The 18,643-nt window shown below is 42.1% G+C and overlaps 1 pseudogene; it reads left to right on the plus strand.

The window, feature by feature from the left end:
- Nucleotides 1-4,239: 4,239 nt before the first annotated feature.
- The window catches only part of LOC107136684, a 30,990-nt pseudogene continuing 16,586 nt past the window's right edge, over nucleotides 4,240-18,643 (plus strand).

Here is an 18,643-nt window from a genome sequence, read left to right on the forward strand (position 1 = left end):
GTCTGTTGTGATATTGCCTTTTTCATCCCGTATGCTAGTAATTTGAGTTCTCTCTCTTCTTCTCTTCGCTAGCATGGCTAAGGGTCTGTCGATTTTGTTTATTTTTTCAAAGAACCAACTTTTAGTTTTGTCAATTTTTTTTCAATTGTTTCTTTTTTATTTATTTTTATGTGGCGCTGCGGATCGAACCCAGTGCCTCACACATGCTAGGCGAGCACTCTACTGCTGAGCCACTACCCCAGCCCATCACTGTGGTTTTTATGTGCATTTCCCTAACAACTAATGAGACAGAGCAGGCTTTTTGTGCTTACGGTCATTTGTTTATTTTCTTTGAAGAATATCTATCCAAGCCCACTTTAAAATTGGCTTGTCTTTTATTGATGAGTTTTTAGCATGCTTTGTATATCCTGGATATTAGGCCCTAAGCAAGATACAAGATTCGCAAATAGTTTTCTTCCATTCAGAGCATTGTCTTTTCACTCCCTGCCCCAGTACTGGGGATTAAATCCAGGGCCTCATGCATGCTAGGCAAGCACTCTACCACTGAACTGCATCCCCCAGTCCTTTCTTTATTTTATTTTGAGAAAGAGTCTCACTAATGTGCCCAGGCTGGCCTCAAACTTGTGATCCTCCTGCCTCAGTCACTTGAGCAGCTGGGATTACGGGTGTGTATGACTGTGTTTGGCTTTTTATTTTCTTAATAATGTCCTTTGAAATGTAACAATTTTTAAGTTTGATAAAATTCAATTACTCTGTTTTTCTGTTTGGTTGCCATACTTCTGGTGTCAGATCTAAAAAAATCTTTGGCTATCCAAGGTCACAGATATTTACACTTCTGTTTTCTTCTAAGAATGTTATAGTTTTGTCTTTTACATTTAAATCTCCAACTTATTCTCATCTAACTTTTGTATGTGGTGTGAGGTAAGGGGTACAAATTCATTTTTTTTGCATGTCAATATCCAGTTGTCATTTACTGAGAGGGGAAAGAAGATTGCAGTAGAAACAAGTTTAGCAGGGAAAATCAAGTGATGGTTGTAGGTATGTTAAATCTGAGATGTCTATTGAACTTCCAGTAGAAATTTCCAATGTACCAATGGATACAAAAACCTTGAGTTCAACGAAAACATCTGGCCTAGATAATTGAATGTTGGAGTTTTCTGTGTATAGGTGATATTTAAAAGTTAAAGTTGGTATAAACTCATCAGGGCAGTGAACATACATAAAATGAAAAAAAGAGGCTCTCCAACACTTGGATGTCAAGAACATGAGGAGGTACTGGAAAAGAAATACATGGTGTAGCTGAAAGGAATAAGAACCATTACATGCATGTTGGGGTGCAGTTCTACATATCTCAAGATGACTGATTTCTAATGTAATAAATCATGCAGGAAACACAGTCTGCATGATTTCAAATTTTAAAAGAAGTAATGGAAATGCTTTTTATATTGATTGTATTGGTTACATACATGTCAAAACTGATCAAACTGCATACTTGAAATATGTGCATTTTATTGTAGTTTTATTTTACTTCAATTTTACCTCAGTAAACTATTGGGGGGGGGGAGAAGAATAGTTCCATGATGCCCATGTCAAATCAATGCCCTTATGTTACATTCTAGAAGGCTTTCTGTAGATGTCATACTGCCATCAATCCTGCACTGGCTGAGAAGTGTATAGACGGGTCTAACTTCTTCAAGAACCTAGTCTTACTCACAACTGGCCAGCAGCCAATGGCCAGAGGACTGTGCAACCTTCTCCTTGTGTGGACTTTCGGTTCTTGTGTCAGGTTCTTGCACAAACAACACAGGGCCTCTCTTAGTTTCCCCCTGCTTCCTTTTTCTCTGCCTAATCTCACCTCAACTCTTTTTGTTTGTGCCATTCTGTTTGCTCTGCATACTCTTCACAGTGGAGTATGTAGGATCTTCTTCCTAGAATGTCACATTTTCACTTTTGTCACTGCAGTTGCCAGCATCAAGCAGACTCTACCTTCAAGGATATTACGTAGTAATCCCTGACAAAGGGTGTCCTCCAAAGTCCCTTTGGAACAAGGTTACAGGCACCTCCTGACTTTTGGAAACTTCCAGTATGACAGAGAATGACATGACAGAAGATGAGGAGCAAGGCCTGGATGCTGCAGCTGCCAACCCTCATATCCAGAGCCATGTCCGTGGTCTGTCACCCCAGGGCCCACCTGCTATGGGTCTGCATCACCAATTAGCCTTTCAGCCATTCTGGAAGGAGCCAGATCAAGCAAAGGGGCCTGCTTGGGTTTGATCACCCTGACTGCCAAATTGTGTATCTCTTCGTATCTTATCAAAAGTGGGATGACACCAACAAGGCACATGGGTATCCGGGCCTCTGTGGGGCTATTCAGATCAACATTCAAAGCAGATGGTTTGGGGCATGTGAACAGATGTGTGTGCTGGTCCATCTTAGCCCAGTGCTTCTCAGTGGAAGCTCTATGAGCAATTTGGGAAAGACACCTGTTCATTGTATAGGATTGTTCCAAGCACTACAGGATGTTTCATATCCCTGTTTCATTCCACCAAAATTCCAGTAGCACCCAACAGTCACTGCAACAATGAAAGCTGCCCTGTACTTCCCTACACAAGTCTGCCCCAGGTCAAGAGTCTACAGAGCTGATCTTTCTTTTGCTGCTATAGATCCCCTCTCCTCAGCAGTATTTTTATCTCTGAGCATAAGAATTCACAGGGTACACAGAATTCTAAAGATCTCCCCCAAGATTCTCATCTCCTTCTAAGTCAAATGAGAATCTAGGTACAGCTGTGAGAGGACTTTGCAGATGTAATTAAGGTGACTAGCCAGCTGAATTGAAAATAGAAAGATTATTCTGGATTATCCAGGTGGGCCTAATGTGATCATACGAGCCCTTTAAGGCAGCAGCAGAAGGCAGAAGAGTCAGCCAGAGGATGAGGCAGAAGAGGAAGTCAGGAATATTTCATTGCTAAAGGGGGAGGTGCACATGAAAAGTCTGAGAAGAAATGCAACAGCCTCTAGGAGAAAAAAGTGGAAGCCAGTAGGGCAGCAGGGACATCAGTCCTACAACCACAAGGGACTTCACCTGAATGAGCTCAGAGGCAGATGCATCCAGAGCCTCCAGAGGGGAACACAGCCCAGACAACACCTCGGTTTTAGCCTGTGAGAATCTGAGCAGAAGGAAGATCAAGCAGAACCCACATACCTGGCCTTCTGACCTGCAGAACTGTGAGATCATAAATGGTTGCTGTTAGCTCAATTCACAATAACTACACTGTGGAAGCAACCTAGAAGCCCTTCAATAGACGAATGGACAGAGAAACTGTGGTATACATACACAATAGAAATTACTCAGCATTAAAAGAGAATAAAATTATGGCCTTTGCAGGTAAATGGATAGAGTTAGAGATATCATGCTAAGCGAAGTAAGTCAATGTTGAGGGCCACAGCCGAGTCGGGATGACGCATGGCATTTTTTGCCAGCCAGACTGCGGCAAGTCAATCCCCCCAAAATATAGGCCAAATGTTCTCTCTGATAAGTGGATGTCAATCCTTAATGTGTAGGGGGGGACATGGAAAAAATGGAGGAACTTTGATTGGGCAAAGGGAAGGGAAGGGTAGAAGGGAGCAACGTGGCAGGAAAGATGGTGGAATGAGATGGACACCATTACCCTAGATACACATATGACTGTACATATGGTGCAACGCCACATCATGTACAACCAGAGAAATGAACAATTGTGCTGCAATTGTGTACAATGAATCAAAATGCATTCTGCTGTCATGTATACCTAATTAAAATTAATTAATTAAAATGGCTGATGTTTAAGATGCTAAATTTGTGGCAATTTGTTATAGTAGCCATAGAACACTGATACATCCCCCCCCCCCACCAAGAAACTGTTTCTATCTGTAAATAGCACTTATGGTGAGGAAATGTTTCCTAATTTTTTGCACTAGGATCTGTTACTCTATGCCTCGCACCATCAGATCAGATTTTCTTTCTCTCAACCACATAGACAGCCATGCTATATATATATTGAAGCTCATCTGAGCCTTCCTTTCTGTGGAACAAACAGTCCCTGTGAATTCTTCATCCTGGATACTTTTCTGTAAATAAACCATGTTTCATTGAGATCTCTGGATTTGCATTCTAGGTAATTGGGAATTTACTGACAACAAAGTAAGTTTTTAAAAAGTCTTTCTGAAGTTCTCACTGAGACCCGTCACCCTGACTCTACGTGAGGCGCACCACTCAGACTCATCATGTGTGAGTGTACTTCAGGACATGTGGGGCAAGCGGGTGTCTAGATGGGCAATGCCTGCTGGGAGCTCTACTGCCTGGAACATGGGATTCAGCCTTATGGCCAAATGCCCAGTGACAAGACTATTGGTGGAGGGGAACGACTCCTTCACCACCTTCTTCTGTGAAACTGGTGCTGGAAAACATGTGCCCAGGGCCGTCTTTGTGGACCTGGAGCCCACTGTAATTGATGAGATCCGAAATGGCCCATACCGACAGCTCTTCCACCCAGAGCAGCTCATCACTGGGAAAGAGGATGCTGCTAACAACTGTGCCCGTGGCCATTACACCATTGGCAAGGAAATCATTGACCCTGTACTCGACCGGATTCTCAAGCTGTCTGACCAGTGCACAGGACTTCAAGGCTTCCTGGTATTCCACAGCTTTGGAGGGGGCACTGGCTCTGGCTTCACCTCCCTCCTGATGGAGCAGCTCTCTGTGGACTATGGCAAGAAATCCAAGATGAAGTTCTCCGTCTACCCAGCACCTCAGGTGTCCATAGCCGTGATGGAGCCCTACAACTCCATCCTGACCACTCACACCACCCTGGAGCACTCAGACTGTGCCTTCATGGTGGACAACGAGGCCATCTATGACATCTGCCGCTGCAACCTGGACATGGAGCACCCAACCTACACCAACCTCAACTGCCTCATCAGCCAAATCGTGTTTTCCATTACAGCTTCCCTGCGTTTCGATGGGGCCCTCAATGTGGACCTGATGGAGTTCCAGACCAACTCGGTGCCCTGCCTGCACATCCACTTCCCCCTGGCCACCTATACACCAGTCATCTCTGCAGAGAGGGCCTACCACGAGCAGCTGTCGGTGGCAGAAATCACCAATGCCTGCTTTGAGCCTGCCAACCAGATGGTGAAGTGTGACCCCCAGCATGGCAAGTACATGGCCTGCTGTACCGTGGGGACGTGGTGCCCAAAGATGTCAATGCCGCCATTGCTGCCATCAAGACCAAGCGCAGCATCTTGTTTGTGGATTGGTGCCCCACAGGCTTCAAGGTTGGCGTCAACTATCAGCCTCCCACTGTGGTGCCTGGGGGGTGACCTGGCCAAGATGCAGCATGCTGTGTGCATGCTGAGCAACATGACTGCCATCACCGAGGCCTGGGCCCGCCTGCACCACAAGTTCAACCTGATGTATGCCAAGAGGGCTTTTGTGCACTGGTATGTGGGTGGGGGAATGGAAGAGGGTGAGTTCTCTGAGGCTCGAGAGGATATGGCTGCCTTGGAGAAGGATTACGAGGAGGTGGGCATCGACTCCTATGAGGTCGAGGATGAAGGAGAAGAATAGAACAGCTGCCTGGAGCCTCCTTACTATGTTTATTGCAAAATCCTTTCAAAATAAAGTTTCCTTGCACGGTTTCTTGTCCCCTCTGTGAATGCTTGAGCTTCTGCCGCCTTCCCCTTTGTGCTGCTGCTGCTGCTACTGCTGCCCTCGCTATTTGCTGCTCATGACACTTTTCCCTTCCATGGCTAATGGTGAGACTTGCCAAGGGGCCCTTGCCAGGCCCAGGAATCATGACCCCAGGGACGTTGATATTAGGTCCTGGGGGAATCCAAAATAGGGAGGAAATGAGGAACAAATCCCCCTGGATCTGTCTATCCAATCACAAACTATTGAAGGATACGAGTCTTCACTTCCTTTCCAAGTAGGAGTTTAAATCCAGTAGTTTCTGTGTTGGAGAATGGACTGCCACTAGGTTATTCCTGCTGCTTCTACATCCACCAACTCTGGAAGCAAGACTTGGGCAAGGCTTTGCTGTGCATTATTAGAGTTTGGGAATGGGGCTGAGCTGGCCCCAAGTTCCCAGGCATGGAGCCACATCATAAGCTTGGGGGATGGGAGGGAACAAGGGCAATCTGGAGTTGTTTTGCCATTGCACTTCTCAGCAGCTTTGCATAGCTTACTGTCTGTCTTGCTTTGCTGGAGCTAGGGCTGTGCCATTAAAAGAAGTCAGGTCGTCTCAAAAAAAAAAAAAAAGTCTTTCTGAGCTGGCGTGTCTGACTCTTTCATTATAAAGAAGAAATTTTCATCTTTATCACCAAAGAGAAACATCATTTTCTGAACCATCAACCATGCTATTATCTACCATAGAAGAACATCATTCAGAATGACCTGAAATCAGGAAAAAGAAGTTGAAAATTGTTGGAAAAGTTTCGAGAGTATGGATCTGTGTGGATATTATAGGTTGAGATAATTAGGATGAAAAGTCAATGCTTGAGGGGCTGGGGGTGTGACTCAGTGGTAGAGTGTTTGCCTAGCATGTGTGGGGCACTGGATTCTATCCTAAGCACCAAATAAAAAATATAAAAAATATAAAATAAATAAATAAATAAAATAAAGGTATGGATCCATCTGCAACTAAATATATATATATATAATTTTTTTAAAAGTTAATGATTGGGTAGTTAACAGAAATTTCCCTGAGTGAAATAAGCTCAACAGAAAACAGCATCACTTGGGAATTAGAATGCTGTATTTCGTCCATCCAGCTGGGCTTTTTAGAATAAGATTTCTTCATTTGTTCTTGGAGCATGGGGCAGTGGCTTTGTCCTGGCTTTGCCATGACATCCAGCAAGGCAGGTGGAACTATTATTGCCATGATTCTCAACTGAGAGTGTTTGAAATCAGCCAGCAGCAGGGTTCAGGACTAACTAGAACAAAAATGGATATCATGAGGAGGGGTGAAAGCCTTTAAGATTGAAGAAAAACTAACATGAATCACCATTAAAAATATTAAATATTCCACAAAAAGATCACTTGGAATTATACACAGGCGTAAGGAACAAAAGCTATTGGGAATACTTTGGAAGTGACCAAGAAAAACTAGATTCAGTATCTAGAGACTAAGCACTTACCCTGTTTGCTCTGTTTGCTTTGTATCGTAAGTGAACAGTTTCCAGTCTTGCACACATATGGGCATTTTCCTCAATTAAATGTTTAGCACTTTTGGAAGAGTGCACTTTATGATTTCTTTGAGTAAAATAGAAATCAAATACTCAGAAAGTACTCAATTAATTGAAGTGAATGAAATTGCCTGTTGACTGGCCCAATAACAAATTAAGACACTGTTGTTCTAATTAGAATACATATCTCTTGGGAGGACTCTAAATTGAATAAGAAGAAACCATATGTTCCCTATTCCTCTATCCTTCCTCCTTAAATGATCCACTGCTCTATGGTGACTTCTGCATTAGAATTGTCTGGAGATGCTGATTAAGAATGAAGAATTCAGGGACTGGGGATATAGCTCAGTTGGTAGAGTGCTTGCCTTGCATGCACACAGCCATGGGTTCAATCCTCAGCAATACACACACACACACACACACACACACACACAAGAATAATTCAGGGCTGGGTATATAGCTCAATATAAGAGTGCTTGCATAGCATGCATGAGGTCCTAGGCTTACTCACCAGTACTGGAGGAAAAAAAAATGAAGATTCTATACACCACTGCTCTATATCCTATATCCAGTGAATCAGAAATGATACTTACATTTTAAAACAAAGTATAAGTTATATATAATTAAATGTTCAATTTTAAGTGAATTGTTCAATTATTTCAAAATATACACCCTAATTAACCATCATCTTAACCAACTTCTATCATCCCAGAAATGTTTCTTAGGTCCTTTTCCAGTCACCAACTTCCCAGAAGCATATGTACATGTGCTCGTGCACTCTCTCCCTCTCTCTCTCTCTCATAGACAAACACAATATTTATTTATTTATTTTTATGTGGTGCTGAGTAGTGAAACCAGTGCTTTCTCACATGCTAGGCAACACTCTACTACTGAGCTGCAACCCCAGCCCCTACATCCTCTTCTGAGTCATACTCAACATGCTTTTGAGATTCATCCATGTTAATATAAGTATTGACAGATACTTCCTTTTATGGCTAAGTAATATTCCACTGTAGGAATATGCTATAATTTGTTTACACATTCACCTGCTGTTGGGCATTTGGGTTGTATTTATTTCCTATGCTGTGTAAAATATCAGCAATTTAAAATAAAACATAGCAGCTTGTAAACAAAACACATTTATTAATCTCATAGTGTCCAAGGGTCAGATGTCTGGACACAGCTGAGTTAGGTCCTCTACCCTAGGTCTTACAAAGTGGCAAGCCTGTTGTCAGTGAGGCTGCATTACTGTCTGGAGCTCAGGACTCTCTTCCAAGCTCACACAGTTCTTGGAAGAATTCAGATCCTTGTGGTTGTAGGACTGTGGATCCTGGTTCTGACTGGCTGTCAACTGGGGCCAACCCTTGTAGTTCCTACCACATGGACCTCTCCATGGGCAGTTGGCAGCATGACTATTTGTTTCTTCAAGGCCAGCAGGAAAGTCTTCAGTCCGCTAACATTGAGCTTTCCTTAATGTAACACAACCCAGGGAGAGACATCCCATCACCATCACGATCATTGCTAATGGTTAGAAGCAAGTCACAAGTTTCACTCACACTTGAGAGGCATACACAAGTCTGTGGATTACCAGGGGCCACCGTAGGGTGTATCCACCAGAAGTCAGCTCAAGCTTTCAGCTCTCACAAATGCCAGTACACAAGTCTCTGTGTGAACATGTGCTTTCACTTCACTTGAGTAAATGCCAAGGAGTGGAATTGCTCCATCCCAGAGTAGGTTTATATTTAAGTTGACATGAAAATGCCAAATAGTTTTTCAAAAGGTCGTACAGCTTTACACTGTCCTCAGCAATATAACGAGAGTTCCAGCTGCTCCACATCTTAACCAATATTTGCTGTCGCCTGCTCTTATCATCTTAACCACTTTCTACTGGGTGTGAAATCTGCATTTTTATTGAGCAGTGTGGGTGATTCTTTCATAGGCTCAACCACCACTTTATAGAAATGAGTCACTCAGCTCTTATCACAGGTCCCTCAAAAGTCCCCAGATCTAACTGATCAACCCACCCACAGGGAGCATTTCTTAAAAACAGATTCCAGCCAGGTGTGGCAACGCACACCTGTCATCCCAGTGACTAGGGAGCTGAGGTAGGAGGATTGGAAGTTCAAAGCCAGCCTCAGCAACTTAGTGAGGCTCTAAGCAACTTGGCCAGACCCTGTCTCAAAATAAAACTTTAAAATGGCTGGGAATGTGGCTCAGTGGTTAAGCATGCCTGAGTTTAATCCCTAATCCCTAGAACAGAAAGAAAGAAAGAAGGAAGGAAAGAAGGAAAGAAAGAAAGGGCACACACTGTGTATCAGGCATCATGATATGGTATGAACACTAGCTGGGAGCCAGGGAGGAGGACAGCTCACTAACCAAGCAACTGCAACATGAGTGCTTAATGCTCCGCATTAAGCATAGCAGGGACACCTAGTCTGATGGTGGGTGCTAGACTCCTCCAGGATGCTTCTACCTAACAATCATTTTTATAAAGCCATATTCATATGAGTAGATGTGACTGAATTCTTCCATGACCAACAGTTGTACCTTCCAAGCCAGACCCATGATAGTCATCTGTCTAGGACAAGAGCACAGAGGAGGACTGCTAGATACTTCAGCATATGAGCCAAGAAAGACAGATGGGTGGAGTGATGAAAGGACAGGGGTGCATGGGCCGCTGCACCCTTGAATGCTGGTGAAGAAAACCAAGAACGTAAACCAAGAATTAGGAATCTCTGGCTGTGCTCTAGCTGATCTCTTTGGGATTCCAATACCTCTACTTCCACAAGAAAGAGAGAAAACAAACAGACAAATAATTAGAACAGTATCTCAACAACCTGTAGATAGAGGATGTCTGAAAAGTCTGAGAATAGGGTAAACCTATCTTTCAACAGTAGGCTACTGTGTTTTCAAATAATATGCTCATTATTCTCCTCCTTTTTTTTTTGAGCCTCCAGACAGCTTTTCAAGTAAAATTCTTCCAAATTTTAGCATATTACAGAAGGTTCAAGAAAGTCTAGAAACAGAAAATAAGCTGTGTCCTCTATTAGCCAACTTTTTAAACACCCTGTATACTCTGTCCATTGAACTCTAAAGTAAGTATGGCCACTAGAGTCTGGGAAACCACACAACTTGCCCAAAGTCTCCCACTGACTCAATGGTAGAGCCAGGATTTAAATTCCACCTGCCTGAGGCCCAGACTCAGCCCTGAGCTCCTCCCACTCCAAAGTGTTGTTGCAAGACCACTGCACCTCTCGACACCTTGATGCTGCCTGACTCTATTAAGTAATGGGCCTATCTCTTTATTGCAGACTTTGGGAAACTTTTTGAGATGTCAATAAAGTTATGGGCCCTTTCTGGAGACAACTGAAATGTTGCATTTGATGTTAAGTAATGCTCCCTAAAATTTGCCCCTGGAAATTCTTGGGGATTATGGACTCAAGTAAAGAACCATTTCTTTTGGTGGTAAAGTTCTTTTTCTCTTCTTCTTCTTTTTTCTTTTTAGGCTGTAAAGTTCTTAAAGAAAAAGATTGAGAACTCTGTTTTCTTACCTCCACGCTTGTGGCTGGTATGATGGAGTTCTGGAAATGTCTGCCTTACATGCAAATGCTTCAGAAACTGTCAGAAAGGGCATGAGGAGTCAGTGAAGCAAATAAGGAAGAGAAAAATTATTTCCATAACAATGATGGCACAGGGCATAATAAGGTTTAAGAAATGATAGCTCTATAACTAAAAAGAGCAAATAAAAAAAATTAATGATAGCTCCCTTTCCTTTCAGCAGAGACCACATGATTATAAAGGCACCATCACCAGGCAGTCCTCCACTTAACTGTCTGTGTTGCTACAACCCAGCCAGCATGCACATGAATGTACGCCATGTGTGCACTCCAGCCCTCTGGGTACAACAGGGGACAGGGACATGTGCACTTGGGTCTTTTCCATGAGATACACAGAGGCTTAAAGACATTTTTTTAACTCCTTTGAGACATTTTTAAAGTCCCTTTCTTTAATTGCTTAGAGTCAGAGTGGTCTATTGTCATCTATAAATTTACTAGGAAAAGGGTACAATGTGATACCCACTTTAAAAGCCCTTTTTAATTTAATTTAATTTTTTTGGTATCAGGGACTGAACTCAGGGGCTCTTAATCACTAAGCCACATCCCCAGCTCTTTTTGAGACAGGGCTGGCTAAATTGCTTAGGGCATCACTAAGTTGTTGAGGCTGGCCTTGAACTTGCAGATCCTCCAGCCTCAGCTTCCCTGGGTTTCTAGGCATGCACTATTATGCCTGGCTCAAAGCACTTTTGAGTATAGAATGATCCCCCCTGTTGAATCCAGGAAATACATTGGAAATGAATTAGTCTCTCTCAAATTTTCCTCCTGAGTGCTCCTTATCTCCACCTCTCTCCCATCACTGTCTCAGCATCCCATGCCATGTCACACACAATCCAGATGGCCTTATTGTCCCTCTGGTGAGCATGTCTCACTCACAAAAAAGTAAGCAATGTACACAGCATGCACTGGCACCTTCTTCCTTGTGTTCATTTACTAATGAACAAGGAAGGCAAGCGCAGGCAGGGGGACCAAGTAGTGAATGATTGGCTACTCGGGCACAAGTCTCTCAATGATGTGATACGGAGCAATGAATGAGATCGACCCTTAGAAAGTCCCTCGCAAGCTGCGTGGTTTACATCTTTAGGAACTATGTTCTGCCTGTCTTCATACCAGGAAAAGTAGACAGCTGCCCACATGGAGAGATTTCATGAGACACAGAGCCCATTTATTCATTCATTCAATAGAAATGAATCCTTACCATGTACGAGGTGCTACATGAAGAGCAGTGGGTGCCTTTGGCTTGTCATCTCATGAGTATCTACACCAGAGGGAAACCCAGGAGTCTTGGAAGCTGGAAGGAGCCGTAGTTCTCCCAGGCAGAGTGGCAACGGTGGGGCCATGGATTGAAGACCTGTAGGAATTAGCCTGAAGGCATTTGAGGAGAATGGGGAAACTTGGGGGAGAAAAAATGGGATGACCCCAGAGGTAGTGTTATGCTGGAGCCTGCTTGGACTGACTAAAGAGCTAACTGTGTGCCCCTGGCGCTCTGATCTGCAGTTGCTGCCTCCCATCAAGAAACTGAAGGATCAAGGAGTTTCATGACGCAGTCACATAGAAGTGCCCCATACACGCTTGCAGAGCAGGGCAGCAACAGGCAGAGAATAGCAGGGAGGGTTGGAAATTAACCAGCACATTTCCTGAGGCCCTGAAAGGATCATAACTGCTCACCCAGGGGTTTTAAAACTAGAGTTACCTTATAAAAGCAGCAACTCTTGATTTTTCTCTGTGGCTAATAATTCAAGTATAATTTGTAAAGTGTTATGAGATTCAATTCAAGACTTGCTCCATCCCATAAAACTAAATTCTATTTCTTTAGAACTTCCTCAAATAAGAAAGAAACTATACCCAGAAGGAAAATCAGGGCAAAAGTTATTAGTTCAATGACAACATGGAAGAAAAAGGAGCAGGCTTGGAACAGAGGGAAGGCTGCAAGGTAAAAGGAATAAATCTATTAACATATTTACATAGTGCCAACTGTATCCTAAATATTCCGAATATCTTAATGAAAGTCATCAAAATGCACAGAAATAGTAATTCAAAGCAAAAAGGAAATCTGGGTATTAAAAAAGGAACAAAATTAGAAAGGATTTGAAGAAGGTATTAGCAGCCTTTAACTGCCAAAAAACAGAAAACACAACCCTCCAGCTTAAACAAAAAGAGAATCATTGGCCTATGTATCTTGACAGTCCAGGTTATGGCTGAATTTAATACTGCTTGATGTTGGAGCTCAAAGGAAATCACCAACACTCAACTCTGTCTTTTGCAGAAAGATAAATGTGCAGCCTCTAGAATCTGATAAATGGGCTCATCACCCAGTCCCATCATTTATTATCTGTATCACCTTGGGTAGGTTAGCTAACTTCTTTGTGCCTCAGGTTTTCAACCCATTAAGTGGGAGTAGTTAGAATACCCTCATCCCAGGCCATTGTGAAGATTATCTACTACAGTGACTTTCTTTTTTCTCTCTCACTTTTTAGTAAGTTATATTATTTTGCAAATAACTTAAAAATTACATGAGGACTTTAATAATGATGGAGGAAATTATATCCTACCATAAAGCCTTAAATTAGGTCTATTGTTGAATACTGCTAGTTCAGAAGCTCTGAGAAATGTATCTTGCTTCGACTTGAAGATGGATTTTATACCTTTTTTTATCACTACTTTCTGATTTAATTGGGGGCAACTGACTAATTGTTGGGACGTAAGTCATGATAGCCTTGGTGACAAATGGAACTAATCTCCCAAATGCTGACTCCGTGTGATCTCATGTTTGTTCTTGTATTGATTGGTGGAGAATTTCTAATTGAAGATCTTAGAAGTTCACCTATAGCAGTGTTTATCAAAATGTTGCCAGTGGACCACACATATCAGAAAAACTCAGAGTGATTGTTTACAATAATGAATCCTTGGCTTTACCCCAGAAACCATGCTCAATTGAGTATTTGCAACAAATCTGCATTTTAACTAGTACCATGTGATACTGACATACATATCACCTGGTACTAGTTAAAATTACATATATATATGTATATACATGGGAGATATATATTTATATATCTCCAAAGCTATAGATACAAGACTCTTTCTTCTCATTTATATTCATCACCAACACCACTTATTTATTAATTCATTCAACAAATATTTATGTGTGTCAGTCACTATCTAAGGTATTGGGGAATAAGATGGTGAATAAGATTAGACAAGTCCTTCCCTTCTAGGGGCTTATAATCTGGTGGGAGTGGGAAGAGAGACAATAAATTATAAAACAAATAAAATAACTTCAGGTAATATAGAGGAAATAAAACGATGGAGATTTGGGGAGGGGCCAAGTGACTCAGTGGTTTCTTTAATGTGAATGGTCAAAAAAGACTCAAGGGAGAGGCAGCATTCCAGCTGGGATGCATGTTCTATGGTATTATTTTTCCCTAAAAGTTTCAAGGATGAAACACACATGTATACACACACACACACACACACACACACACACACATGAAATTCAGCCTTATTAAACAAATGGGATGAGGAAATCCTTGAGATTAGTTTAACGAAGAGGGTATTTTAGCTGAGCATGCGCACACTTAAATTAGATGTGTCAACCATGATGCCTACCAACTTGCAACAGTTGATATGATAACCAAAATGAACATTAAGTGCTAATGGGCAGGTAGTGTGCACAGCCTGGGAACAACAGGATAGTTCATGTCCTGGGTAAGATAGAACAGGATGGCAAGAGATTTCATCATGATACCCAGAATAGTTGGTAATTTAAAACCTATGCGTTGTTTATTTCTGTAATTTTCTATTTAATATTTTCAGACTTACACGAGTAACTGAAACTATAGGAAGTGAAGCCACAGAATAGGGGGACTGCTACAGGAAAAGATGAACTGGGCTGTCAGATCCACTCTCAGAAACTAGAATGAGGAAATAATGAACCAGGCCAGGAGAAGCAAGCTCTGAGGCTGAAATAGTGCATTGAGAGAGACTGCAAGGAGCAGTGTTCTCCACACATGACCAGAGAGCTTAAAGAGAAACAGAAACTGTAAGGCGAAGAAGCAAAAATATAAGAAAGCAGAAATAATGAGATGAAGTTCACAGGGCATGAAGAGTAGCTCAATGTCACAGGAAAGGCAGGTCACGTGGCGAGGGGATGATTTCCCCTTCGACCTGCCACCTGACGTCACTCCAACTCCTATTCTTCTTCTGGCTAGAATATGTAGCTTCTCCTGTGTGCCCACAATTTTTAAATCACCAGAAGGAGCAGGAGAAGCAGAGCTCCCAACATGAATTTTTTTTTAGATAAATTGGATGTGTCTCTATCACTAAAATTATTTATAGTCTTATTTTGAATGATGTAATAGTAGCACAATTATAGCTTAAACACACACGCACACCCTTTTTGTTTGTTTGTTTGTTTTGCTTTTTCATGCTTCCTGGATGTGAGAGAAGTGAGGAGTTGTACTTATTCTTTTACATATCACTTCTAGAAATACCCTCAAATGCCCCACATGAAGGTCGAGACTCTAGAGTAGCCCCCCGCCATCTTCTTGCTAACTTTTCTGCTTAGAAAGTGAACAGGGGAGTGGGATTCATTTGTGGATCTGCGACACCTCTAACAGAATTGGAGTTCATGGATCCCAAAAAATAAGAACACTATGAGTAACCCCTTTCCTCTCTGAAGCTGATTTTCTTCTGATGAACACATATCAGTGATTGGTGGTTCCTTAGAAATAGTTTCTGGAACAGCTTAAGCATCAGCTACCTCCCTAGGGAGAGAGAATGTATAAATGGAAAATGCATCTGAATGTCAGATCCCATTCCCAGTCCCTTTGAGTAATATGAAAAAGAAATGTTTTGGAGCAGTTGAGATATTTAGCTATGAAAATTAGCCAGAAAGGAGCTAATTGGACAAAGTTCACTATTTTTTTTTTTACAAACCCCCTTTTGAAATAAACTAGACAGAGGTTCCTTTCACTTCCATGGGAGTTTTCAGCAAAAGGAGAAAGGAGGACTTTATAAGCTCTAAACAGCCTCGGAAGCCATTCACAGACTTCCTAGCATTCTCTGCCATTTCCCAGTGCTGAGGGCCCTGAATGTGGCTTCTCACTATCGTCATTGTCCCTCTCAGGCATTAGCCTAGCAGCTGAGCTCTCTGAAGCTTATAGCCTTTGGAGTATGAGAAGAAGTTACCATCAAAATGGATTACAGGCTACACAGAGATGAGCCAGGAGCTGTGGTCACAGGGATATGAAGAACATAGGACTATTTTCACACCCTCCTGGATCCCATTTCCTGCCCCCTGTGCCCAGTCGTTCCTGCAGCAACTCTGGAAAAGCCTTGGTGGTGGGGGCACCCAGGGAAGCCATCTGGACCAGCAGAGAGTCTCTGACCTGTGTCAGAGAAGAAGACCTCCATTGCCTGCTTCATCAAAGCCTCCTCCTCTTGCTCTGTTGTGGCTGGCCTTCCATTACTAGGCTACGAGGATCCTTAGCCCTTTGCGGGGTGGTCACAAGAGGTTCCAGCACCTGGCCAGTTCTCCACATGTTAGTTTACATTTCCCTCTGCTAGGAAAGTCTCATCCACTTTATTTTTTTCACACATATTGTGACATGTTCTTTTCAAATGTTGGTTCCCTCAGGAAAAGGGGAATTAGGCACCACTTTTAGAACATCGTCACCACTCATTTAAATCCTCTTTCTTTCTTTCTTTTTTTTTTTTTTTGCCAACTGTGAGTGAATTTCTCATATGTCCTTTCTGGTTAAGTATTCAGAATCACTCAGGACAAAATAATCTTAAGAATAATCCTACAAAGATGCTAATGACATTATACTCAGAGGAATGTCCCAAGAAGAAAATTCCAAGATGTCAATGAATGAATCTCTTTAAGGATTTCAAAGTGATGTCCATCCATGCTTGACTCAGTTATAACAGCTGAACAAATACACACAGATCCAGGAGGTCCCCAATCCTTCCTTGTCTTCTGAAGATGATCCCCTCTCATGCTGAGCACTGTACTTTTGAGATAAGAAACAAGATGGACTTTATAAGTAGGTATCAACTACAAATTATAATCTGGGGAACTTTGAAAAGACAGTTACACTTGCAATATTTTGCAAGACCTTTATTAAACAGGAATGCTTTGAGTTGCAAATAACAGGGAGTTAGAATTGTGCTTTCAGCCATTTTTATTGGAGAGAGGCAGGTCCGGAATTCAATGACTCAATGATGTCATCATGGAATAGACACTCTCTACTTTTCTGCTCAGACATCACAGAGAGCTGACTTTTTTCCTGTGTGTAGGTTACCAAATGGTCACAACACCACACCAGAGTAGATGGACACGAAAACACACAAGGGCTTTCTTCTTATAGAGATCTGTGTTTGTAGCTGAGAATGGAAGCTGGAACTCAGCCATACACCCACTGCGAACCCAGTCACTGACAAAGGAAAATCACAGTCCCATGACTGACTAGAGCAATTGTGATCTATCCAGGGGGCTGAAAATCAGACTTAGGTCTTACCTTCTCTAAAATCAGGACTCTTGTTCTATGAGAGGAAAGAAGGGCAAGGACAAGGACTGTGGTTGTTGGGTAGCAGCCAAAAGCGACTTCCATAACCACTAGGCTCGCTAATGCCTGGAATCCAATCCCACAACTTGTTCATGGATGCTTTCTCCCAACATAGGCTCTTCCCCTGTCAAAGAAAATTCCTTACATTTTCAAAACACTTGTACCGTCATCCACAAACATTTAATTAATCATATTTTTAGATATCAAACAGCAAGTTGAATGCCAAGAGAAAAACATATTAATTATGAGTTCTAGTGGTGTACTTGTAAATCTTTAGTTACTCACTGAGGAAGAGCCCTGATTTATGGCTGATGATGTCTGGGGTATGTATTTCCCACCATCGTAGGTTCCAGGCTATCGGTAATTTAGCAACTGGTCAACCAAATCCCTGAAAATGTAGCAATCCACTCTTGTGAGCTCACAGTAATCAACTCCAGCACAACCCTGAATGACTCTGTGCTACCCATGAGCTAGGCAATTGTGTTGTACACTTTTATCTGTCTGATAACGCCTTTAATCTAGCACTTAAAACACCTTATGAAATAGGTATTATCATCGCATTTTACAAATGAGAAGCCTGGGCTCAAAGTAGTTTGATCTCATTGCTCATTATAGGTTACAACTAGTCTTTGTGACTCTGGGTACAAATAGGAGACCTGTGGCTCTCTCCAGTTGAGAGAGCCTCAAATGCTGGGAATTTTACCCAGGTACCAAACAAATACTTATTACTAGAATTGTGTGCACTGTCGACTCCTAATGCCCTTGGAGTAATAAAGACTAAGGCAAACTGAAAGTCACCAAAAGCCTTTATTCTTGTTTTGAAGAAAAGAAAAAAGAAAAACGTAAAGATCTCATCAGAAACATCCAAAACAGAATACCTTCTGTTCTCATTGTGAATGTCCCATATTGAAAGAAAGGTTAGGTCCTTCTTATTTTTTTACGGCATCAAAAGGAAAATGTTCTAAAAGCACTCGTATTGGCATTCATTCCTACCTTTAGCTTTATACCAAGGAGGAGCCTTGTGGCTCGAATGTACAAGCAGATTTTCAACTTGTATATTTCCTTATTTTAGAAATATCCCCCAGCATTTCTGCAAACTGTGAAACTGTGGGGCTCAGCCTTGCTTTTGCTTACCTCAATAGGAGGTAGAGAGAGGTGCAATGATGGTAGTATAAATATGAACATGCTCCATAACGGTCAAGTACATTTTAAAATGTAAGGCATTGATTCCAACTCACC

The sequence above is a fragment of the Marmota marmota genome, unplaced genomic scaffold, assembly GCF_001458135.2.
Source record: "Marmota marmota marmota unplaced genomic scaffold, marMar, whole genome shotgun sequence".
Classification (NCBI taxonomy): domain Eukaryota; kingdom Metazoa; phylum Chordata; class Mammalia; order Rodentia; family Sciuridae; genus Marmota; species Marmota marmota.